Raw genomic sequence first — 25,036 nt, 5'->3', positions numbered from 1 at the left:
CCAGAGGACAACTGTCATGGTCCCAGAGCCACACCAGTCCAGAGAGAGTCCTGGGAGTCTCTGAGGGTCCACGGCAAGGTCCCTCTTCCTGGCCCCCACCCAGGCCCTGTAGGAAGGAGCCAGGCGCTGGGATTCCTGGGGACCCCAGCCCAGCACGGATGTGGTCACCACCGTGGTGCCTGGGGCAAGGCGTGACCTCAGTCTCCCCATCTGGGCATGGGGGACTCGCCGGGTGGGAAAGGTGGGTGAGGGCCACATCTTTCCCTCCTGACTCCTGACACTCAGAGCTGCCAATGGAAGTCCTACGGTGGGGACGTTGGCGAGGGGACCCGCACTTGGAAGGGTTGGGCCTATGTCTTCAGGCTGCATGGTGGGGGCACCACCAGACAGGAAGGGGCATGGCTGACTGTGGGTGGGTGACTGTGGGTTAGAGACCCTCTGTGCAAGTGCAACGTGAACTCCCACCCTGATCATACTGACCCTGGGGTGTGAGCCCCAGGACAGGACCTGTGCGGCTTCTGTATGGGCCGGAGCCATGGAGCCTCATCCCAGCAGGTGGCACTCCCAGAGGGCGAGGAGAGGTCCCCACCAAGGACATCAGCACTGGGTCTGCCCCAGCTCAGGCAGCCACGGTCTCACAGGCCTCAGTGTTCTGCCTCAGTGTTCTGCGTCTGTGAAATGGGCCCATCACACAAATAGTGAGAGTGGGCAGGCACTAGGCCACAGAGGTGGGGGAGCCCCGACTGCCGAACCAAAGCTGCTCCTGGCCGTGTCTATGGTTCGAAAGGGCAGCACCCCCCACCCCCACCCCTAGCCTGCCTGCAGCTCGGGGCTGTGCTTTGTGGGGCGAGGGAGGCTCCGTGGCTCAGAGGCCTCCTCGTGGAGCAACCCCCACAGTACGCAGGCCCCCGCCCCAGCACACACAACTATTTAATTTTGCTCTGGCAAGGAATAATAGAGTCCTGTGTATCTATTACAGATGTGCCGAGATTGGGCCACCGCGGGCTGCGCCACACATTCAGAGCTCTAACAAAGCTGGCTGCAATCGACCGGGCTGCCATTATCCATTCAACGGGTGTAATGAATGAGCCAGGCGCAGCCTGCCATATACCACCCGGCCCAGATAACGGCTGAAAGGAGAAAATTAAATTTTGCTTTTGTTGAAACATTATGATTTATGTATTTGTAATATAGGCTGTGGTGGGCAATTGGGGAAGAAAAGATTGCTAAGCGCCCTTCAGGATGCTGACGGCCCCGCCGGCCACTCAGGGAGCTGAGCCTGGCCCGCTCCTCCTTTTGGGCAGGAGTTCTGAGAAACCGTACATTCCTGTGAACTTGTTCCTGGGGGCAGGGGCGGGAGGCGGGGGCCGGGCGGCCAAGGGGAGGCCGGGCGTGGGGTCCGCAACAGGCATGGGCAGGGGCAGCATCCTGCTGGCTCAGACCCAGGCTGGACATTCTGATCGCCCCGTGCCCTATCTGGACCTATAAAAATAATTAACTTCTCCCGCCTGGCCCCGGAGAGACAGACACGTGAGCACATCCCCTGTAATTTATAATCTGGCAGTCCTGTCCTTTAATGCAGCAATCAGAACGGGCTTATCATGTAGGAGGTAATGAACTTACTCCCAGCACTCGAGTGCCCAAGTGAGGGTCTGGGCGGCGTGGCTCACCCGGCCAGCCAGCAGCTGGTGTCGGGGAACGGCCTGGGGGTCCCCCACCAACAACCACCAGGGAGCCGCGGGCCCTTCCTTACTGGACAGGGCAGGTCTGTGGCCCATGTGCCACTTATGGCCAGAGCAAGCTGCAGTCTGGCTGCCGGAGGTTGTGTCCCAGGTGCATGTGGAGAGCAAAGGGCCTGTCACTTCGCCGGACACAGGGAGGAAGCTGGGCAAAGCTTTCCCACCAGAGCCATCCCCCAGCCAAGGACCCCACCCCACACCCACACCCCTGGCCCAGGCATAGCCGGACGCTGGGATGCCACAACCCACCCTTGTGGCTCGTCCTGAGCCCCTGATAGGCCCAGGGAGCTCACATGCATGACTCATCTTAACATCCTGAGAGGGCTTATCCTCCACAGACGGGAAACTGAGGCTCAGGGGGGCTGAGTGGCCTGTGGCCACCAGCAGTGAACGGCTGTGGGGTCAGGGCCCGTTGTTTGCCTGCCATAGGGACCCCTGCTTTTCAGAGGTTTGGTCGTGGGGCAAAGGCCTCCCATGACCCCTGCGGTCTCACAGGACAGCCTGTCTGCCTCCTGCTGGGGCCCAGCCTCATGCAGGCTGGAAGCAGGCAGGTTCTGCCCATCCGCCCCCAGGATCCAGTATGATCCAAACTGAGCTCCCTTCCAGCCACGCCTCTGCTCTCCTGCAGGGTCCATCTCAGGCCTCAGCAGCCCAGGGTGCGAGCTGGGCCGCCCGCCTCAGCGCTCCCTCAGAACAGCCTCTTGAGTCACCCTAAAGGGCAGAGGAAACCTGCCGTTTGCTGATGCCTTGAGCTGCTGGATCAAACCTTGCCTGAAGCTGGATCCTTGAGCCCCTTGGCTGTTTGAGCCAGAGTTCCCCTCGCTGCTTTGGGAGTTGGGGTCCCTGTCGCTGCAGTACCAGGAACCCTGGTATCTGGGACCATGCTGGCCAGTCACTCTCCCCCCGGACACAGGCTCCTCTGCTCAAAAGCCCCGCCCTTTCTCCCAGGAACAGGAGTATGATTGGCCCAGCCTAGTCATGTGCCTAGCCTGGGTGGTGGGAGTGCAGGTGGGCTGTGCTGTTTTTGGGTGGAGAGGGATGGAGAAGGATAAAGCCAGAGGAGGTGACAGGCAAGGGTCGCTATTGGAGCCACGCTCTGACACACCTCTTCCCTTTCTCTCTGTGTCCCTCTCCAGCCTCCGTGTGCCAGATAACAGGTGTCCCTGCCCCCCTCTCTCATCTCTGGACCCTGGGGCCCAGCTGCCAGGCCACATGAACCGCTGGCCAGCTGCCTGACCTGTCCCCGACAGGTCTCTGGCCTCGCCGGGGGCCGGGTGCGGCCCCTGCAGCCGTATAGACAGGCACACGTTGCAGTTTGCCTTAGGGCAGACTTCTGTGTCCCAGGCTCGTTGATGTGACAGCCAGCGATGGCCATGGCTCCAGGGCTGTGCAGCCTGGTGCCCGGTGGGGACTGGGCCCTCCCTTATCAGCCCCGCGAGCAGGCGTTTCATTGCATATGCAGAGGGCGTTGGGCTGGAGAGTAATTTTGTTAAGAGATTTATTTTGTGTCACATGCTGCTTCCTCGAGTGTGGCTGCACCATCTCTCCCTGCGGTGGCCAAGCTCAACTGCAAGAAGGACCCTGGGCCTGCTGAGGCCTCCCCCACAGGAGCCCAGGCTTGCATGCGCCCCCCTGCATGCTCGCGCCTCTGGCCGGCTCCCCCTCTGCCCCTTCACACCATGGCAGGGAAGGGGGTCCCTGAGGAGCCTTGGAGGTAGGACTCCTGCATTGGGGGGGTGGGGGAGAGGGTGGTGCCCAGGGCACCAGGGCTGGGGCCACCACCATCCCTGGTTCTCCTGGACTCTGCCCTGGATGCGCCTGTTTGAGAGGGGGTGGGCCAGGGGGCATGGCGGGATCCTTCCTTCACCGGAAAGGCTGGAGCCGGAGATGGAGGCAGGACTGGTGCCCCGTGGACGTGGGGAGGCTCCTGCCTGAACCCCAGAAGGAGGAGGAAGTCCTGCAGGTACACGACCGTCCCCCCCACCCCTGCTTCTCCCCTGCTGCCCCAGGGCTCCCCGGAGCTGCAGTGACACTGCCTCTCGGCACCGGCACCGCCCTCTCCTTGCTCCTGCCCCACCTCCGTGGGCTCAAGACTGCAGACCACACGCATATGTAGGCTGCAGGAAAAGTGTGTGGCCTTCTCCCTCCAGGGGCTGTGATAAGAGGCAGGCATGGGGTCCTGCACGGACAGAGCCTCAGTGACAGACAGCCGGAGCCAGGGGTGTCCAGCAGTGGGGGGACGTTCTCCGTGACCTCACAGTGCACTGCTCAGGACACCTCACCAGGCCACGGGAAGGGACGAGGCACTGAGGGTGCACTGCAGACCCCCATGGGGCTTGCACTAGGGGCGCCAGCCGAGGGGGCCGCCGAGAGCGTCCCCACCCTGTCCATTGCTTCTGTGTGGGTTGGTGGCTGGTCACCCCCAGTGGTGTGTGGACTGAGCTGATGGCTGTGCCCGGGGTGGGGCCTTCTGTTGGGAGACCAGGGCCCTGAAGTCTGGGAGACGAGACCAAGAGGGACAGTGCTGCCCTGGCAAACGGTCGTGGTGCCCATGGCAGTGGGGCCGCTGCTGTCTGGTGCAGGGTCCTTCCTGCCCCCAGTGCCCAAGCTTGCACCTCCCCGAGGGGGCAGCAGTGGGGGCCAGGGACTCCCCACCCCAGGCCTCTCCACTCATGGGTTTCTAGGACTTTGGATGACGGCCACGCACCCACCTCTTGTGACTGTGGTCCTGGCTGGGGTCACATTCCCAGGGAGACCCCTCCGCATAGCACATGGTGCCTCCCTGCCTAGCTGAGGGTGGGAACGGGTCTGTGGGGGAGGAGGCACAGCCAGGGTCCTGCCGACAGCGCCCCCCCAACCCATACCTTGGACTATCTCCGTGGAGACCAGGGCTGGTTCATGGCTGACCCAGGAGTGGGGCCCAGGGAAGGCGGTGGCAGTCGGTGGGTGGCTGTCTCCCAAGGACGACAGGGGGATGGCAGGCAGCATCTCTGCCACTCAGCGCTGGGCCACTGCACCCCCAGCTCTGGCTTCAACTGGTTCAGGTGCTCACTGTCCAGAGGGGCAGCAGGTAGCCCTGCTGGGGTCCAGAGTCCAGCCACTGCCAGGGAGGGTTCCTGGGGCCCAATGGCCAAGGTTGAGGGGACAACGGTGGAAGAATGAGGGACTAAGACAACCTGACAAGTGCTGACTCCCCCTCGGACTCAGTGTGCATGTCTGTAGGATGGTCTCAGGGCCTCATGCACACCAGGGAGGGGACGACGGCTTGGAGGTCAGTCCCTGGACCTGCCTGCCTATGAGGGGTGCCCGGTGTCTTGGCTAGCCCTGCCAGCATCTCCACCCGAGGCTGGAGGCAGCACGGCCTCCCCCAGTGATGCGGCTCTGCCTTTGTCACCCCTCTGGAGGCCTGCATGCAGCGTGCTTGCTGGGCCTGAACAGTTGTCGTCAGAGCCCTGCGGGGCTGGGTGCTGGGTAGCAGGGCTATGTGGGTGCAGGGGCTCCCCAGGAGGCTGTCTAGTGGAGGCCTAGGAGAGCCCAGGAACCCCGGCTGCTTCCATCTGGCTGGGCGGGAAGGGCATGTGTGTGTGGCATGTGCTCGTGTGCTTTGTGTGGTGGAGTGGCGTGTACACGTGTTGTGTGTGTGGTGGTGTGGCATGTACACGTGTGCTGTGTGCGGTGGTGTGGCATGTACACGAGTGGCTGTGTGCGGTGGGTGTGGCGTGTACACGTGTGCTGTGTGCAGTGGTGTGGCGTGTGCCCGTGTGCTGTGTGTGGAGGAGGGGCATGTACCCGTATGTGGGGGGTGCACATCTGTGGGTGTTAACAGGGCTGAGGCCTGGCTGGGGGCTTTTCCATGCAGACGCCTGGCTCTGCGCCTCTCTCCCTCTGACCCTCAGAGGGGGGTGGGTTTTCCAGAAGGTGCGTTTGGTGCTTTGGGAGAGACCTTGTGGAAGGAGGCCTCAGCCTCTCCTGCCTTCCGACCATCTGCTTCCTTTCTGCTCCTGCAATCCAGCAAGGGCACCTCAGGGCCGACTGTGTATTATTTGGGGGGAGAGTGGGGGAGGAGCGCCTGAGCACCCCCATGCTATGGGGTGGGGGGGACAGCACATGGGCCCTGCCCTCGGTGCCTGAGGGCTGCTGGGAGGGGCTGCATGTGTGGGCACTGGCTCTCCTTGGTGGCCCAAGGAGCCCAGGCAGGCCCATTCTGCCTGGGGGGAGACAGCATGGCTTCCACTGGGGGTCCTGCCTTCCCCAGAGTCCCCGGAGCCCCTCCTCCAGGTTTGTCCCCGGCTGTGCTTTTGAGGTTCCAATCATCCCCAGGGAGAGACACATGAGTAACGAGCCTGATAAGATTGCGATACTGAGTGTTTCTAAGAAGAAACCGGAGTGATGGAAGTTTTTTTGGGTTTTCGGTTATTGTGCACGGGGGCGGGGTGCGCCTGTCTGGGAGCCTGACAGAGCCGGCGCATGGGGTGGGGGTGGGGCGGCCGACGAATGTCATTTTGAAGAGCATGAAATTTATGTGGAGCACATTCTCTCCTCTTGATCACTTGGGACTCCTCATTTCAAGGTCGCTCTGCCTGAAGAAAGGCTTTGGGGTGAGGCTGGCTGTGTGGGCGGCGACCCCGGCCGAGGGTCTCTGTGGCTGCTGGGATGTGGGCGCTCTCACCCGCTGCACAGCATGGCAAGCGCCCTGCTCCCAGACCACGTCCATGTACTGATGGGGTACGAGTGGCGTCAGGTTCACCTGCCTGGGTATCTTCCGAGGGCAGGTGCAGGACAGTATGCAGCCTGTGAGAAGCGTGCCATTGTCACCCACCTGGCTGCTTCAGCTGGGAGCCACAGTGCAGACTCCAGGGAGAGTCCCCCGTCCAGCACCACTATCCACTTCTGCCCACCAAGGTACACACTCCTGGAGGCGGACTGTGCTGTGTGTTCAGTCACCAGCTCTGTGTTAAGTGTTTATTCGTGCCTGGCCCTGCTCCCTGCCACCCAGCGTCATTGTGACGAGGCCCCTGAAGGAAGGCCCAACCTGGCTTTCTGCTCTGAGGGTCCAGAGGCAGCCCAGCCTCCTGGGCCCACGACTGCTGTCAGTATGGGCTGGAGGGACTCTGCCCTGCCCCGCCCCGCCCCTGCCCACACCTCACCGGTGGGGGGGGGCAGAGAGTCTGGATAGTGTCAAGGATGTGGACAGCTTTCATGTGGTCCTTCTTTTTTGTAGATTGTGAGACATGTGCACTTTGGGGTCAAGCGTGGTCTGGAAGGTGGACGACACCAGAAGGGTAAGTGAGTGGGCAGAAGGAAGGGGCCCCAGTTCACGGCCTGCCTGTGACATCCCTTCTGAGCCGAGAGGCCCAGGATGTGGCAGAGAAGGATGGGGAGCTGGCCCAGGCCTCTGAACCACCTGCGGACAGGAGTGCTGCCCCACACCCACTGACCATGGACAGCTCCCTGCCACACGTACTTGCTTGTCCCTTCCATTCAGCCTAGGCCTGACCTCTCTGAGGGCAAGAACATATCCTGTTCCTTATACCTTCTCTGGAACGAAGGGTGGATGAGGCCTGTGTGATGGACGGAAGAGAGGATGGGTGCGTGGAAGGAAGGGAAGAAGGAAGGAAGAGTGGTTGGGTGGATGGATGGATAGGAGATGGATGGATGGATGACGGATGGATGGGTGGATGGATGGATGGATGGATGGATGGATGGATGATGGATGGATGGGATGGGTGGATGGATGGATGGATGATGGATGGATGGATGGGTGGATGGATGGATGGATGGATGATGGATGGATGGATGGGTGGATGGATGGATAATGGATGGATGATGGAGGATGGATGGATGGGTGGATGGATGGATGATGAATGGATAGGAGATGGATGGATGGATTACGGATGGATGGATGGAGGGGTGGATGGATGGATGATAGATGGATGGATGATGGATGATGGGTGGATGGATGGTGGATGGATGGATGATGGATGGATGGATGATGGGTGGATGGATGGATGATAGATGGATGGATGGATGATGGATGGATGGATGATGGATTGATGGATGCATGGGTGGATGGATGATGGATGGATGGATGGATGGGTGGATGGATGGATGATGGATGGATGGATGATGAATGGATGGATGGATGGATGGATTACGGATGGATGGATGGAGGGGTGGATGGATGGATGATAGATGGATGGATGGATGATGGATGGATGATGGATGGATGGATGGATGGGTGGATGGATGATGGATGGATGGATGATGGATGGATGGATGGGTGGATGGATGGATGGATGGATGGACAGGTGGGTGGATGGATGGATGGGTGGATGATGGATGGATGGATGGGTGGATGGATGATAGATGGATGGATGGATGATGGATGGATGGATGATGGATTGATGGATGCATGGGTGGATGGATGATGGATGGATGGATGGATGGATGATGGATGGATGGATGATGAATGGATAGGAGATGGATGGATGGATTACGGATGGATGGATGGAGGGGTGGATGGATGGATGATAGATGGATGGATGGATGATGGATTGATGGATGGATGGGTGGATGGATGATGGATGGATGGGTGAGGGATGCTGGATGGATGGGGTGGAGTGGATGGTGTGGGTGCATGGATGGATGGATGGATGGGATGGATGGATGGGTGGATGGATGAATGATGGATGGGATGGATGGGTGGATGGTGGATGGCTGGATGATGTGGATGGCTGGGTGGATGGATGCTGGATGATGGATTGATGGCTGGCTGGGTGGATGGCTGATGGATGGCTGGATGCTGGATGGATGGTGGGTGGCTGGATGGCTGGCTGGCAGGTGGGGGCTGGCTGGCATGGGTGCATGGCTGGCTGGCTGCTGAGGCTGGCTGGCTGGGGTGGCTGGCTGATGGCTGGCTGGCTGGGGATGGCTGGCTGGACTGGCTGGCTGCTGGCTGGCTGGCTGGGTGGCTGCTGCTGGTGGCTGGCTGGGTGGCTGGCTGGCTGGACTGGCTGCCCGGTGGCTGGCTGGCTGGCTGGTGGCTGCTGCTGGCTGGCCCCATGGCTGCTGCTGGCTGGGTGAGCTGGGTGGCTGCTGCTGGCTGGCTGGCTGCTGGGGGCGGGCTGGGCTGGCTGGCCTGGCTGGCCCGTGGGTGGCTGGCTGAGCTGGTGGCTGGCTGGCTGGCTGGCTGCCGGCTGGCTGGCTGGCTTGGCTGGCCTGCTGGCTGGCTGGCTGCGGGCTGCTCGGCGCTGGGTGGCCCTGCTGTCGGGCTGGCCGGCTTGGCTTGGTGGCCTGGCTGGCTGGCTGGGTGCTGCTGGGTGGCTGGCTGGCTGGGGGGCCTGCTGCGTGCCTGGCTGTTGGCATGGACTTGTGGCTGCTGCCCCCTGGGTGCTGTGTCACCTGCCCCTGCGCCTCCCTGCCCTCCGCGTCTCTCCCACCCTCCTGTCTGACCCCTCCTGTCCATTTATGACCACAGCTTCAGGAGGGCACTTAGCACTGCTAGCAAACCTACTCCTCCACTTCCCTTTCTCACTCAAACTCTTGCTTTAAGGAACGTTTTCCCCCCATTCTCTTCTCTCCTTAAATTGCCAACAGTCCTTAATCTAGCTGCTGTCCTGACCTCCTCATTCACTGAAAAGTAGGATACCTAAAAGAGAACTTCCCTATGTCACCGCCCCCCACCTCCACAATCAACCTGGACATAGGTGACTACCTGTGTTCCTAGGGAAGGCTGGTACCTATTCTTGGGCACCAGATTCTCACACAGAGGGGTCAATTGACTGATGGAAAACTAGACGCATGGGTAGATTGAGGATTGATGGTGGCCGGTGGAGGGATACATAGACATATGGAGACAGATGGGGCCTGGTGGTTGGGTGCGGGATGTATGGGAGCATGAGAGTGATGGGCTAACGGAACGATGGATAGATAAAGCTGTGCCTGAATGGGTGAGTAGAGGAGAGACGAGTGGATGGATGTGTGAGTACATGGTGGGTAGGAAAGGCAAGATGACACATGGGTGGGTAGTAGAGGGAAGGATGGACAAACCCTGTCTTGAACCAGCGGGGGCTGTCCCTGCCCCCCAGCCTATGATCTGGCCCCCTGCAACTTGTGTCAGGGCCTCCCTTCCCAAGCCACTCCTGGGGGGCCTCCTGACCACGCCGGTCTCTCTGGCAGCCTGGAGTGCTCGCATGTGTGCATTTGTGTAGTGCGCTGGGGGGCAGGGCAGGCTGTGAAGGGGGGGGACACAGCCCTGATTCACACCCCCAGAACCATCTGTTTGGTCTCTGAGGGATGGTGCTGTGACGTCATTCTCTAGTGTCCCCCCACACATGCATGTTCTGCTGCCATGGGCAGGGGTGCTTCTGCTCTTGGGGGGGTCAGGAGTGCCCCCCCAGAGAGTCTCCCTCCTGTCTACTCCCACCTTTGGTTTCTCTAGGAAAGTTTCAGAGGCTCCAGAACTGTCTGGGAGGGTGGGGAAGACCTAACTGGCTTTGAGCCCCTATTGTACACAGGTCAGCAGGTCTTATGAGGGGGCGCCCACCTCATCCACCCCTGTGAGAAGGGAGTGTCAGCCCATCAACCTGCTGCCTCAGACATCCTGATGCTGCACTGAGGGGTCCCTGGGGGGGAGAGCATGGAGGCCAAGGGCTGCACGTCACCTGGAGGTGGGGACGGCCTGTCAAGGGTGACCGCATGGCAGCCGGCAATTATGTGATTTCTGAGAGACTCAGTGCGGCCCGGGTGGCTGCTACTCGGTCCCAAACTCAGCGGCTGGCGCGAGTGCACTGCTGACATTTTCGCGCAGTAATTGAGGTCCTGGCCTCGTACTGTGGGCGTGTTCCTGCCGCTGTTGCAGCCAGGACTCCAGGGCATTCCACAGCTCCCCACCCGGGCCGTGCTGCCCTCCCTAAGGCTAATGGGGCAACTGAGGCCCAGCTGAGTAGGGAGAGCCGCGCGAGGCTCCCTCCGCTGAGCTGTGTCAGCCCCACCCACCTGGGCTGCTGGCTGTGTCACCTGTGTGGCCCACGGTCCTCTGAATCCCAAGCAGCCCCCTCAGGCCTCCCCACCTGGATGGGCTGGTGGGCTCATGGTCTGACTGGAGTCTTGCTCTCAGGCCACCCACCCCACTCCCCAAACCTCAGTTGCCTCATCTGGGTGGTGGGCCTGGTGGTGTGGGAGAGTAGGACGTGACCCTCCCGGAGGGGCCTCTCTCCTTCCCCTTCTGGGAAGGGTGGTCTCCACTCCTTGCTGCCCCATCCTGCTGGGCCACTATAGCACCCCTGTTCAGGGAGGTCACGGCCAGACCTGGCCCACAAGGTCTCCTTGTGCTGCCTGCCCACATTCCTAGTCACGACCTCTGACCCCGGGGGCCCACCCTGGCTGGCCTGCACTCCTGGACCATAAGCCTCTCCAGACTCAGAGTGGGGGCTTCTCAGGGCTCAGTCCCGAGTTCCTGGTCCCCTCAGCCCCTCATCCACGCCTTCCCCCATCACAGCTGCCATCCCAGACCACCGGCCCCCACGAACAGCCAGCTCCTGCCGGGCCAGCTCCCTGCCCCTGCATCCCAGCGTCTCCATGCGGCTCCCTCCCTGAGGACTGGCACCACCACCCACCCCAAAACCCGGAGTCACCACCTCTGCTTTACCCCAAGGACTCAGTGCTATCAGCATGACTGTGCCCCCAGGTGTGTGTGTGGGCACATGTGTGTGCATGTGTACACACGTGTTTCGTGTGCTCACATGTGCCCGTTCACATGTGCGCATGTAGGTCCGCGTTTATACTCGTGAGTGTGCATATGTCCACCAGCTCCCCCTCTCACGCCCCTGCGCCCCCACAGCGGTTGGCCCAGGAGAAGGAGGGCAGGGCGCAGGCGGGTTGGGGCTGGCTCCGCTCCTGACTGTCCCTGCACGTCCTCAGAGCCCTGGGTCCCCCTGAGCCTCTCCCCACCTCCGCAAACCCCAGCACAGAGTCCTGGAGCCCTGGTCGGAGGGACTCACCCTGAGCCCCCCTTCCTCTGGTGCCCCCACCTGGGGAGCTGAGGGCAGGAAGCTCTGCGACTGCTGACCTCCCCCATGGGGCCCAGGACGCAGGGCGTGCACCCCGCCCCCACCTGCCCCGGCAGCCTCCTTGGAACGGGGTCAGGGCGGGTCACGGGCAGCCCCAGCTCAGCGCCCAAAGCAGCGCTCGGCTGGCTGCCGTGGCAGGAGGGGGTTCCAGAGCCGTCCCTGCCCCCCGGGAGCTGCTGGGGCTGGGGGCGCGGCGGGCGGCCGGGACGCTGCCGTGCGCGCGAAGGCTATTTAAATGCTCCATTGGAGAGGGATTAAAGTTTACGCAAGGTCACCGAGGATGTGATAATTATAATCACAGGTTTTGGCTCCACAATGACAGCCATTTGTTATTTCCGCTCGGGCGGCTTCCGCAGCCCCGACTGGTGACAGGCATGGACTGATTTAGTGGCCTGAGCCTGCACCCCTCCCCTCCCACGCGGTCCCAGCAGCCCCCACTGCGGGGGCTGCCGTGAGGGCTCCACCCCCAGGGGCCGGGCTTATTATGGGATGGGAGGGGGAGTGGACAGTGGTGACAGAGATGGTGGCAGAGGCAGCGGGGGCTGAGGGCAGCACTGGGTGGGGACCAGGGAACTGGGTCCCCAACAAGAGTGGGAGGCCGCTGATATCCTGAGGCCGTGGTCTCCCCATCTGTGGGGGGTACCGCTGTGTCCAAGCTCCTGGCTTGACTGCGTCTTTTCTTTACTGGCCACATTAACAAGCCAACAGCAGCGACCAGCACGATAGGAAGGGTTCTGTTTGCTCCACACTGTCTCCAGCTGCACCTTGTCCTTGGCTTTCGATGTTTCCTGGGGTGAGGTCCATGTGTCCTGCTCCCCAAACACCTGGCAGAGGCCTGGCGTCCAGCTCAGCTCCATCATGGCTTGCCTGGCTCTCCGCATTCCTGTCCCTGGGGAGGGGAGGCAGGCCCAGGCCCCTCCCTGGGCTGGCTGTGCTCTGAGTTGAGGTGGTGTCTCCCGTGCTCAGGGTCCCTGAACCCTGCACCACCAGTGCCAAGACGTCTCAGCAGGTAGCACCAGGTCAGCCAAGCTGCCCAAGCGGGGGCTCTGAGCTGTGCACAGGGCACCAGCGTCTTCCTCGTGGGACACTCGCTGTGTCTCAGTTTCCTCCTCTGTACTGGACATGACTTTGTTGGGGGACAAAGTGGGGGAGAGCTGGCAGAGGGCGGGGAGGCTGGCAAGAGGGGAGCCCGACACCCACTTGCACCCCATCTGCCTCCTGCCTGTTGCTGCCCATGATGGATTCAGCTTTTTTGTGTGTTTTCACAATCAGAGGTGAGCGTGCTTTAATACACATTAAATGGTGATAAATGGGGGTCCGGGCGGCTGGCCTGGCACTGCATTTGTCTTGGAGGGAGCAGGGAGATTGATAACGTGCAGGCGGCACAAAAATCGAGCAAAGCCTGTGGGGGGGCTGCGTCAGGAATACCTCTCTGGGATGCTCAGGGAACCCTGCCTTTGAACGGCCCCCTGCACCACGACACAGCCCTCCGGCCCCACTTGCTGCATCGGGTGGATCAGGTCAGGCCGGTGGTGGAGGCAGGGGATCCCAAGTTCATGTGTGAGGGGCCATCCTTCTTCCGTTTCTCCAACCTGGCTCTGGGGTGCTGGTTGGACCCCCAGGTGCAAGAGGACAAGGTCTGGCACGTACCTGGGGCTGGCCTCTCGGACCAGAATCCGTCCTCCGTCCTCTCCCTCTTGGTACAAGCTATGTAAATGCCACATGTTTCCTAATGGGCGCGATGAGCCTCCTCTGTCTCCTCCCAGGAACAATTCTTTTGGGAGGTGATAACCACGTGCCAGACGCCCTCCGGTGGCATTCACGGTCTGTCCTGCAGAAACTGATGGACACCCCCACACCCCCCCAGGTGCCCCGGCTCCCCCCGCTCCATTCAGTTAATCAAATAAAGTGGGTTTTGTTTCAAATGCCCGCAGAGCTTTTGAAGCATCCCCCACGCTGCCTTCTGCGCATGGCCAGCTCCCTGTGTCCCCCTCCAGAAGCAGAGGCCTGGGCAACTCTGTCCCCCAGGAAGCCTGGCTGGGTAGGCTGTCCTGCGCTCCAGCACACTCCCAGCTAGGGGGCTGCTGCTGCCCCCAGAACACAGCCCCCTAGAGGGTCTGGGAGCATCAGCTGGGCCTGACCACGGGTCTCAGGCAGTGCCACGTGCCACTGCTTGTGGGTGACAGTTCTGGCTCCACCCTCACCAACAAGCTGCCAGTGCCCCAGGGGTCCCCAGAGGACGGAGGGGCAGCGGACTGTAGGATTGGGGGTTCCGAGTGGGGCAGGAGGAGGCTGAGCCCGCCGGCCACGAGAGCCAGTGCTGTGGTCAGGATGGGTTTTGGAGCTGGGCAGCTCCCCCGGCACTGTCCTCACCCACAGAACTGAGCCCAGCTCCCAGGGCACTGTGGCTGTTGAACGTGACAAGCCACACATAGTGGCCCCAGCAGTGGCTGGAACAGCATCTCTGTGGGCTTGTGGGCAGAGACCAGGGGCCCGTGGGGGCCAGCTGGGGGTCAGGAAGGGCTCCACAGAGGAGGGAACAAACGGGCTTTGTCCTGAACCACATGGCTGTCAGTGCCCTGGGACACACTCAGCTGGTCAGAGGCCTCAGGTGTCAGAGAGCATACGAGCTCTGGGACCCTGCTGGGGATGGCAAAGTGGCAGGACTTGGGGGCCTTGTGGGGTCAGGGGCTCTGGGCGGCGGCTCTGTGTGACCTTGGGGCAGAGGGTGGTAGGCCAGCTCGGCAGTAGGGCTTCTTCAGGAGTGTCTGGGTGCCACTGATGGTTCGTCGGAGGACCCTGCCCTTGCAAACAAGGCCCCCCAAGGCTGGGGATAAAGTGCTGGGCTGACAGCGCTGCACTGATAGCTGCTGAATGATCTGACGGGTGACGGGGAAATCCCCAAGGCTGCGGATAAGGCAACGTCAGGTGGGTGAGGACAGGGGTCTGGGGGCGCTCTGTGGCAGAGGGATAGAAGGGCTGGGGGCTGGGGAGGAGGTGGAGCGGTCAGCGAGCCCAGGGTGGGGCAGGGCAGGGGGGGCAGGTTGTCTGGGTGGCAGGCTCGGTGCTGTGTGTGCAAAGGCCCTGAGGTCAGGCTGGCAGGCAGAGGGCTCACTTCCTCCCTCCACAGTTTTGCTTGTTTTCTGTGATATTGTTGGGCTTTTTCTTTTTATGTGTAGGTGTTTTTTCTCCTTAAGGATATTAGCCTTTCATCTCTCAAATGAGTTGCAAATACGTCCACTCCCGCCCCATTTCTCTGTGTTGGAAGCGGGTGATTTTTTGCCATGTAGGAAGACTTGGGTTTACGTGTGAAATTTATTCACCTTCTTTTGTGGCTTCGGTGTTTCGTTGTTTCGAAAATTTCCTCTCCTCCAAGATTATGTTTTAAGAAGACGGGAGCTTTTGTCTGTAGCTTATTTGCTCCAAGCAGTGAGGGAGGTGCTAAGAGGTCGCCGGGCTCCTCACCCTCCAGTGAGTCACCCCCTGCTTGAGCACCCTGCCTGGAGAGGTCACCCGGACTCGGGCAGCCTCAGCCTGCCTGACCTGTGGCTTGGCTGTTGGGCAGCTGTGGGGTCCACACCTGGGACGCCTACTTCCTTCATCAGGACCCCCCCTTGCGTGGCTGTGTGTTTTATCCCCAAGAAAACCTGGGAATCAGCTTGTCTAGTTCAAAATAACCCTGTTGGCTTGTTGCAATGCTGTCTTTACAATTCTGGTCTTTCTGTCTGGGCCAGGCCTTTTCTTCATGTCACCACATCCCTCAATGCAGCTGGAAGCTTTGCTTGTGCAAGACACACCTCTTCCCGGCTGAGCCTGTTCTGGAGTGAGTGTCAGGATTCCTGCTTTCCTGAGGGGCACCATGCCTGCAGCCCCTCACCCGAGTGCGTTGCTGTTGAGATGGCTTCCCGGGAAAAAGCCACATCACCTGTAAAAATGATCACCTCTCTGATTTTCACCATATAGGCCTGTATCAGTCAGCTGGGCCCCGTAACAAAGCATGCCAGACCTCAAACAGCAGGGCTTCTCCTCCCAGTCTGGAGGCTGAGCCCTAGGTTACTGTGGAGGTTCTTCTTCTGAGGTCTCTCTCCTTGGCTGGCAGATACGCTTCCCGTGTTCTCGTGGCCTCGTCTCTGCCCCCTTGCTCCCTGGGCTACTGCTTCATGCCCGGGGTTAAGGGAGGTGAGAAGAGGGGTGAAGGTGGTTTCCCAGGGGAGTCGGGGGTCAGGGGTGGAGGTGAGGCTGGCCGGAGGTGGGCGCAGAACAGGAGCTGTGACTGGAAGGACAGAGGGCTCATGGGGAGCCTGGGAACCCGGTGGGGTCAGCCTTCCCTGGCCGGCCCAGCTTGCGCTGGTGGTTCTGGCTCTGCCCTCTGGGTCCTGCCAGGCCCCAGCTTGTCTCCAGCAGCTGGCTGGGGTAGGAGGGTCTCACCTCTGTGGCCCTGGTGAAATGCGCTATATAAATGCAAATTTCCCCCCTGTCAGCCACCAGCTCATTCAGCAGCTATCAGTGCAGTGCTGTCAGCCCAATTTTTCACACTTTGCGTCTCTGTTCTCTGTCTGGGGGAATCCTGCTTCCTATGGCTCTGGCGGGTTGGCAGCTGGAAAAGTTCAAGTCCCAGGATGCAGACAGGCCCACCCAGCAGGCCCACCCCCGGGGCAGGCTGACCCAGGGGCAGGGTCTGGGATGGAGTGGCCACCTGGGCTGGGGGGGTAATCTGGGGAAAGAATGGCTCCTCCCCACTCCCATCTTCCTGCTGGTGGACTCTGGGCAGATGGGAGTGGGGAGGACAGAGGGGACATGTGCGCTGTTTCAGCCCTCCCTCTCTCCCACCCCCATAGGACCTCCCTCTGACCCCACTTGGGGAGCACAGCTGGGGGTTCTGGCTGTGGTGTCCAGCAGGACATGGCCCTCCAGCGGCAGGTGCCTGGCCTCCCACTGGTCAGGAGCAGGGCATGGGGCCCACTTTACAGGTGGGAAAACTGAGGCCTAGGAGGCAGGGCCTCGCCCAGGGCGTGTAGCAGAGAGCCAAGTCTCAAAGCCAGGACTGGCCTGTTCCCTGATACCTGGAATAGGGGACATTGTTCTGCCTACCTGGCAGGAACACTGGTGTCAGGAGTCTGCTTGGGCCACCTGCTCAGGTCCAGTCTGAAGACACCACTCTTCAGCCTTCACTGCATCCTGCCCGTCTGCCCTCCCTGGCATTTAGTGCCCACACCTGCTGGGCAAGGAGGCCTTGACACCACCCCCTCCGCCCCGGGGTCTGAGGGCTGAGGAGGCCCTGCTTCCACGTTAGGGGTCTGGGGCACATCCCCCTAGAGGCCCCCCTGCCAGCCCCACCAGGGACACAGCAGATGACAGCTGGCGTAAGCAGGACGGCCCAAGGGAGGATGTGATTTTTAAAACAGCGTTAGCCAAGTACAACTGACACCACACAAATTGTGCAGAGTGACAGTGTACAATCTGATGGGTCTTGTGTATAGACGCCCATGAGAACACAGCCACCCCCCCAAAAGTAGTCTCTGCCCCTCCATCCCTCCCCTCACCGTCCCTCCCAACCCCGCCTCTTTTTGTTGCTGTAGATTAGTTTTCTCTTTCAAGCCTTTCGTGCAGACGTACTTCTTTCCTCTGGTCCTCTCACTTGGCATTGTCACCTTGACAGTGACCAGGTTATAGCTGTGACGACAGTCTGTCCCTTTTCCTTGTGAGGGTGGCCCTTGGTGCGCAGGCATGCAGCGGGGGCTGGGGGACCTCCCTGGTGATGGGCACGGCCGTTGCAGGTAAGCTGCTGTTTGCGCACATGGACGTGTTTCCACGGGACACGTGCCTCCGTTTCTGAGTGAACACATGCCAGGGGCGTGGCTGGCCAGCCCAGGGTGCATATCTTAAGGAACAGCCAGGCTGTCAGGAACCGCTGTGCCACTTTAGATTCCCCCAGCCATGAGACCCTCCACGTCCTCGCCAGCACTTGGCGCCATCAGTCTTTTACATTTTCGCCATCCTCACCAGTGTGTGGTGGCATCTTATTGTGACATTAATTTGCATTTCCCTGAGGACTGCGTATGGGAAACACCTTTTCATGGGCTCATTTGCCATCTGTGGATCTTTGGTTAAAAAAAAGGCCACTCAGATCTTTTGCCTGTTTTTAATTGGGTTGTTTGTCTTCTTACTATTAAGTTGTAGGAGATCTTTTCTTCCCGTTTTTAAAAATGCAGATATAATTCACGTACCATGAAATTCGCCATTTGAAAGTGTTTTTAGCATATTCACAGGTTCACCACTATCACCACTACCCAATCCCACGTGTTCACCACCCCAAAAGGACACCGTCCCCATGGGCAGTCTCCCGCCTGCCCGCTGGCCTCCACGAATGCCTTCTGTCTCGTGGACTTGTTGTAACACGTATGCGGCTGGGCTCAGACAACCTATGGACGTTCACATCCGTCATCTTTCACCGAGCAGACGAGTGGTCCCCAGGTGTCCAGACCTCACTGAAGAGGCTGCAGTGAGCCTTGGGGGCGGGTGGGGGTTCCCATCTCCCACTTCCCTGGGCTCCAGGACCTCGCCCTGGTCCTCAAGGTCCTCACCGAGGCGCCAGAAAGAGATCTAGGCTTGTTGGGGGGCGGAGCTTCGGAGAAAAGGGCCCTGAGCTGAGAGGGGGAGGGCGAGGAGAGTGGATAGGAGGGGGAGAGGGGCGGGGAGGGGCAGGGGGGATGACGAGGGAGGGGTGGGTGTAGTTTGCAAGGTTTTGGACCTGCTGCTCCAAACCGGGTAGAGAACTGACCTTCCCAAGGCCTTATGCCGTCCTCCCTCCCAGGGCACAGTCAGCGACTTGTAACGTCCACCGGACAGGCAGTGAGGAGGGTTCAGGAGGCATATCTGCAGGGCATAGACCCCGTCCCCCCCCAGGGCAGCATTCCCCGCCAGGCACCTGCCAAAGCTGGGACCCGCCCACCAAGCCTGATTTATAGGGTGTCTTGCTCCAGGTCGTTTGCTTTTTCCAAAGGCTGCAGAAATGTAATTGCTCTTTGAAGGGGAAAAAAATGCCCTAAATAAAGCAGTTAATTGCAAGCAAGCAGCTCCTCTAATGGGCAGTCTTATCAGCCTTGAGGTGAGCACACGTGTGGAATCCTGAGTGGAACCGCCCAGGCGGGAGCGCCCAGGGGGGTGCTGATGGGCAGAGGGCAGGAGGCCGGCCGCCCGGCCAGCGTGACTACCGTAAGGACTTCACCCAGCGGCCCTCTGGCTGCTGGTTAATCGGAATAAATATGCGTGGCCACTGTGGGATATACTCTTCATTTGATCTCTCTCCCGGGCAGATTAATTGTTATCAATTAATGGCCTGGTTACAGGGGTCACGGTGATGTCCAGCCTCCAGGGTCTGATGGGGAGTGGGAAAGACCGTGACTCCAGACCACTTCCCATGAGACAGCAGCCATCTGAGGGCTGTGGGGGTGCCCTGGGCAGGGGGGGTCTCAGTGGCCACAGCACCCTAAGACACCAGAGCCTGGACCAGGGCCTGGAGCTCAGTGACATAGGAACGATGATGGGGACCTTTGCTCTCCACCACAAACTGTCACTCAGTCACCTGCTCCTCCACGTGGATTAAATCCAGCTGGGCAGTGCATCGGCCCCAGACTTCAGCTGAGGGGGGCGCCGTCGGGTCCAACCCTCACTGGCAGCGCCTCCAGGGTCAGCCCTGGGAAGGAAACACTCATCCCGTCTAAACCGCCATCCCAGTCCTTGCTGCGAGCAGGAGGGCCACCCCACAGGAGCGAGAGCTCCTGAGCAGACTCCAGCTCCTTGCCTGCTGCAGGGGCGAGGCTGAGGAGGAAGGGCCCTGGCTGCAGGGAAGCAGGGAGCTGGGCACAGGCTTCCCACTCAGCTGAGCGAGGCGCCCCCTGGTGGAGCACTGCGTCCTCAGCACCGTGGACACACCCCTCTGGTGAGCAGACCTCCCGCCCTTCCCATGGTCCCTCTTTCTCCAAGTCCCTGCCTACGACCGTACCCCCAACCTCTTCTCCAGTGATGGCACTGCCACCCTCAGCATCACTGGACATCAAACATCATGTTAAAACCGGGGTGCTGTGATGACGCTCAGGCTCTCCCACCTTAGGCTGCCGGAGGCGGCCACTGCTGACGTGGGGCTCTGCTCCTAGGCCACCTTACAGGAGACCAGAACCTGGGGAAAGGGTGAGGGGTGGGAGCTGCGTGGGTGCAGTCTCAGGGAAGCCGTGCTCGAGAGCTCAAGGGTGAGGCTGGGGAGGAAGCCCCGCCCAACCCAGCCTTCCCACCTCCCTCTGCTGAGCCCAGCATGCAGCACTCCCTTCCGCCCTGGGCCAAGGAGCCCTCCAGGGAAGCTGGGCCAGCAGACACCTGGACAGGGACTCAATTGCAACTGGATTAGATAGACTTGGCCTCCAGCCTAGTCTTTGCCACCTGTCAGCTAGGTGGCCCTGAGCACGTGGCTCCATCTCTCTGAGCTCCAGTGTCCTCATGTTGCAGGGCTATTTTGATTACTAAGAGGACAAATGTGAAAAGTGCTGTGGACCTGGAAGAAATGATGACGGTGATGGTGATGGTGATGATACTGGCGGCAGGTGAGAACAACAAACATTTATTGTCTGACACAGGTTCTGAGAGTCAGGAATCTGAGCATGTCTAAGCTGGTTGGTTCTAGCTCAGTGTCTCTCACAAGGCTTCAGTCAAATTGTCAGCCAGGACTGTAGGCATCTCAAAGAGTGACTGGGAGTGGGTTTGTTTCCAAGATTGCTCCCAGGCTTTTGGCAGGCCAAGGGTCCTCACTCACTGTCGGCTGCCACTTTGGGCTGCTCCATAGGCTGCATGTGTGGACAGAACCTGGCAGCTGGCTTCCCCCAGAGCAAGTGGTGAGAGAGAGATGAGGGTGGGCGCAGAAGGGAGGGAGACTGCGTGAGCATCCGAGAGAGAGACCACAGTCCTTTCTATAACCTAATCTTAGAAGAGCCATCCCACCCCTTCTGCCACATTACTTAGAAGCCAGTCACCCCGTGGGTTGGATCCCACAGGGTATGGACAGCAGGAGGGCAGTTGGGGCCATCTCAGAGGCTGCCTAGCACAGTGATGGTGAGCACAGTGAAGAAGGCTTCGGAGGGCAGCCCCTCCAACCAGGAGGAAGACATATGAGGCCAGGGAGTGTCTGTGGACCTCAGGTCCCTACCTGCCTTTCAAAGAGGAGCACCTCAGGCCAGGCCCCTGGGTTCTTGTGATCCACCTCCTAGCTGGGCCCGAGGCCCTCTGAAATGCGCTGTGAGCTGGGGGAGACAACGCTTTTCCTTTTACTCCTCAGAAAGCAGGAATCATGGAGTGTCTGAGTGGAGGTCCTAACTGCCGGCTGCAGGGAGGGAGCAGCTGAGGCCTGAGAGGGCCTCAGCTGTCAGGAGCCCTGGGCTAGGACACGGCACCTGGACTCTCAGGCTGCCATGAGAGAGTGGCTGGGAGAAGGGGTGATCCAGACCCCCAGGTCAGCCTGCACTTGGCACCTCACTAGGGAGGACCCCAGGCCCAGTGGAGCCCCTCCCCACAGCTGTTCCCCTGGGATAAATTTTCCCCTAACAACCCCCACTGCAGCTTAGGTCTCTGAGGAATGAACGAGGCGTCCCATAGTTTCCCAGGCGCTGCCCGATGGGACAGTTTGTAATAAAATTGCTTCTAAAAACATATTTGCAAGTCGCCACCACATTTTTTAAGCAGAACAATCTCTCGCGGTGGCTCTTCGTCTCCATGATTAAGTAGCTGCCTTTCTTACTTTTTTTGTTATATGCGTCTGAACCAAGCTAAGGAAGGCTCACTCTGCAGCGGGCTCCCTTAAACACAGTGTCCTGATGCGTGATTTATGGGGTTATCTGATGGATCCCCTCCCTGGAGCGGTGACAGGCTCCTCCTGCATGACAAGGTGAGGGATGGGGCAGCCTGCCTGGGCTGGCTCCTCCCTGCAGGGGCCCAGCTGGCTGGGGCAGGGGATCGCACCACCTGGGGTGACCTTGCGTCACCCCAAACCCTCTGGGATGGGAAGGCCTGGTGGGGTTTGAGGCACATGGAGTTACTGTCTACTGTTCCTGGTGCCCACATTGGCCTTCTTCCCTCCCCCCAGCTCCAGGCCCCAGGCCACCCCAACTCGGGGAAGCTGGACTTCAGTTAGGGGGACAGAGCTGTGTCCCCCAGCCAGAGACAGCATGGTGGCTCTGCACCTAGTGCCATGCAGGCCTCAGATGGTGGCGGAGATCCTGGAGCAGGGCTAGGGAGGTCCTTCCCCATCCATCCAGTAGTCGGGGCCCCAGCCGTGGCCACACAGCTGTAGGGGGTACTGTGCGGGTGTCAGCGTGCCTGGCTGTGCAGAGGGCTGTCCTGGGCATCTGTGCAGAGGTGCTCCCTGGACAGACCCACAGCTCGGTGATCCTAGGGAGTGACGCCCCCTTGGTGCAAGGCCACTCCCTCCAGAGCTCCAGCCAGAATCACCCTTTAGTGCAAGTGGACATAATGAAACTTGTTTTCTCACCCCAGCCACAAGACCCACTCACAGACCCCGCTCTCTCCTGTAGGACAAAGCTGGCTCCTTAAAACTGAGCCTCCAGCCCCAGGTGCTCGTCAGGCTGATCCCAGAGGTCATCATCTCATGGTTTCGTTCACACGGAGACAAGAACAGCCTGAGACCAGCCCAGGTCTCTGGGTGCAGATTGCACACCTGCCTGGGACAAGCGAGCGAGCGGGCGACGTGAGTGAGCGAGGGCCCCAGGAGATACCAGCCAGGGGCCGTGCAGCCCTGTGTGAGGCTGAACTGACGACCTTTCCTGGTCCACTGACTGCATAGAGGTTGCACAGGGGTGCTGAGCGGGCCAGACCGCCCTGGCTGCCTGTCCAGCCCTGCCAGACTGCCCGGGGCCTGTGGGCAGCAAGGCCAGCATTCCTGGGCCAGGAGGCCAGCCCTGAGGGCGCGAGGGTGGGGCACCTTGGCCGTGCTCCAGAGATCCCCCCCGTACAAGAGGGCAGGGGATCAGTGCTGCCTCATCTGTGCACCCCAGCTCTGGATCGGGGCCTGGACCCAGGTGACCCTTCTCCAGCCCTGCAGTGTGTGCCATCCTGGTGCCACGATATCAGAGCCACTGAGAGCCAGAGGTGGAAACCAGCCCGGTGTCCATCAAAGGATGAGCGAGTCGCAAATGTGCTCGACCGTGTAGACTGTTATGCAGCCTTAAGAGGAATAAAATGCCACTGTGTGCAATGGTGCAAATGGGCTTGAGGACGTCATGCTGGGTGAACGTTGCTGGCAAAGTCTGGAGTAGGCAAATCTGGAGACAGAAAGTACATCAGTGGTGGCTGGAGCCTGGGGGCGAAAGTTCAAGAGTACAGGGGAACTTTTGGACATGAGGAACATGTTCTAGAGTCAACTGTGGTGATGGTGCACAGCTGAATTTACTAAAAAACCTTTAATTGTACATTTTAAATGGAATGTGACTTATACCTCAGCAAAGTTGTTTAAATAGAAAATAATGAAATTGGGGTTCCCTGGGAATATTGGGCCCCTGGCTTGGAGCCAGGCCATCCCCCTCCCGACTGTTGTCTGCTGCTCCACCTGGAGACACGTCTCAGCTCCCATGTGTCTGGTCGTGGTCCAGCCTGTGGGCACCTGCTTGTCTGTGTTGCCCGTGGAGGCTCCAGGGGACCAGGCTCAGGCTGGGGGCTGCGCCCTTCTCCGTGGAGTGCTGGGTGCAGGCAGCGCAGGCGGCGAGCAGGTGAGCCCCGGGGTCCGTGTACCTGTGATGAGGCCCATGAAGCCGGACAGCGGGGTCAGTGGGATGAGCAGCTGGGCCTGTCCCCGGGCTGGGGTCAGCTCCAGACTCCGGCCCAGGGCTCAGGAGCAGCCTCCTGTCTGGACCCCTTATTCCCCTGTTCTGCTCACAAACAGGCACCCAAGATGGGCCCAGAATAAAGTACAACAGGAGGCAGGGCCACTCGGCTTGGGGCATGAGCTCAGTGAGGGCAGCTGCCGGCTGGAAGGAGGTGTGGTTACCACCCCGTTGTGAGAGCCCTGCATGCTGGGAGGGGATCCAGGTGCCTGCCTTCCCTTCACCCGTCTCAGACCCCACCAGGCAGCCAGGTGCCTCAAGCCCCATGTCTGCCTGGAAGACAGTCCTGAGGACAGTCCCAGGAGAGGCCCCCGAAGGGAGAAGGGGAGACCCATGCAGAGACCCTCCAAAAACCCAAGACATGGACTAGGCCCCTGGCCGTGGGGGAGGTGGGCACCCCTGCCCCTCACAGCAGCCCCTCCCCCAATGCCCTTCTCCCCAGGGTGGAAATGGTCGAGATATATTAATTATATTTCTCCCCCTAATGGGCTGCTTACTTTATGATGTGGGGACACAAAAGTAAATTTTAAAATCAATTATACAATTACATATGTAGTAATAACAGAGTACACAGCTAATCTCCACTGGGTCAGGACTGCAACCTTCCAATAATGCAGGTTTCATTAGGGGAAGGGCTGTTATTGCCAAGAATTACAGAAATAATGGGAGTGGGTGTATTCAGCGAGAAGTAACAAATGAGGCTGCTCGTGAGATAAGACGCAGAGCCGGCTGCTTGGAAAGCCTGCGGAGGCTGAGTACCTCAGCAGGTCACCCGCGCCTGCTTGGGGAACAAGAATTAATTTTAGGGCCTTTCTGGGGCCTGGCAGGTGGGGGCTTCTGCCCAGTGGCTGCAGCCATGCCTGGTGGAGGCGTGGGTGGAGTAGAGGGAGTGTCCTTGGACCCCCTCACCACTCCACTTGCCCTGGGGTGGTCCCCGAGGCTGTGAGCCCCCTTACCCCCATGCTGCCAGCCTTGCACTCCTGGGTGACCAGAAACCTCACTGATTCTCCATGGCCACTTCTCGACTGACAGCACCACTGGGGACACAACTTTCCTCATGCCCAGCCTGGTTTCTGATGGGACAGGAAGCTAGAAACATGCACAGAGTAAGAGTGAATGGCTCAGAGTGGGGGCTGGAGTGCTCTTCTGACCCCAGGGCCGGGGTTGGACCACTCCCTCACACCCACAGGACACAGGGGTCATTTGGGATGGGGGTGGGGACTGCACTAGCATAGAAGTCTGCAGAGCCCAGAAGTGATGCATGTTAGAAAAGACAACAGAGGCCAGAGTGGCTGCAGGAGACAGCAGGAGGGGCAGCTCCTGGTGGACCCAGCCAGGACTGCTG

This window comes from Rhinolophus ferrumequinum, chromosome 5 (assembly GCF_004115265.2).
Source record: "Rhinolophus ferrumequinum isolate MPI-CBG mRhiFer1 chromosome 5, mRhiFer1_v1.p, whole genome shotgun sequence".
Taxonomy (NCBI): Eukaryota; Metazoa; Chordata; class Mammalia; order Chiroptera; family Rhinolophidae; genus Rhinolophus; species Rhinolophus ferrumequinum.
This window is presented reverse-complemented; position numbering follows the sequence as displayed.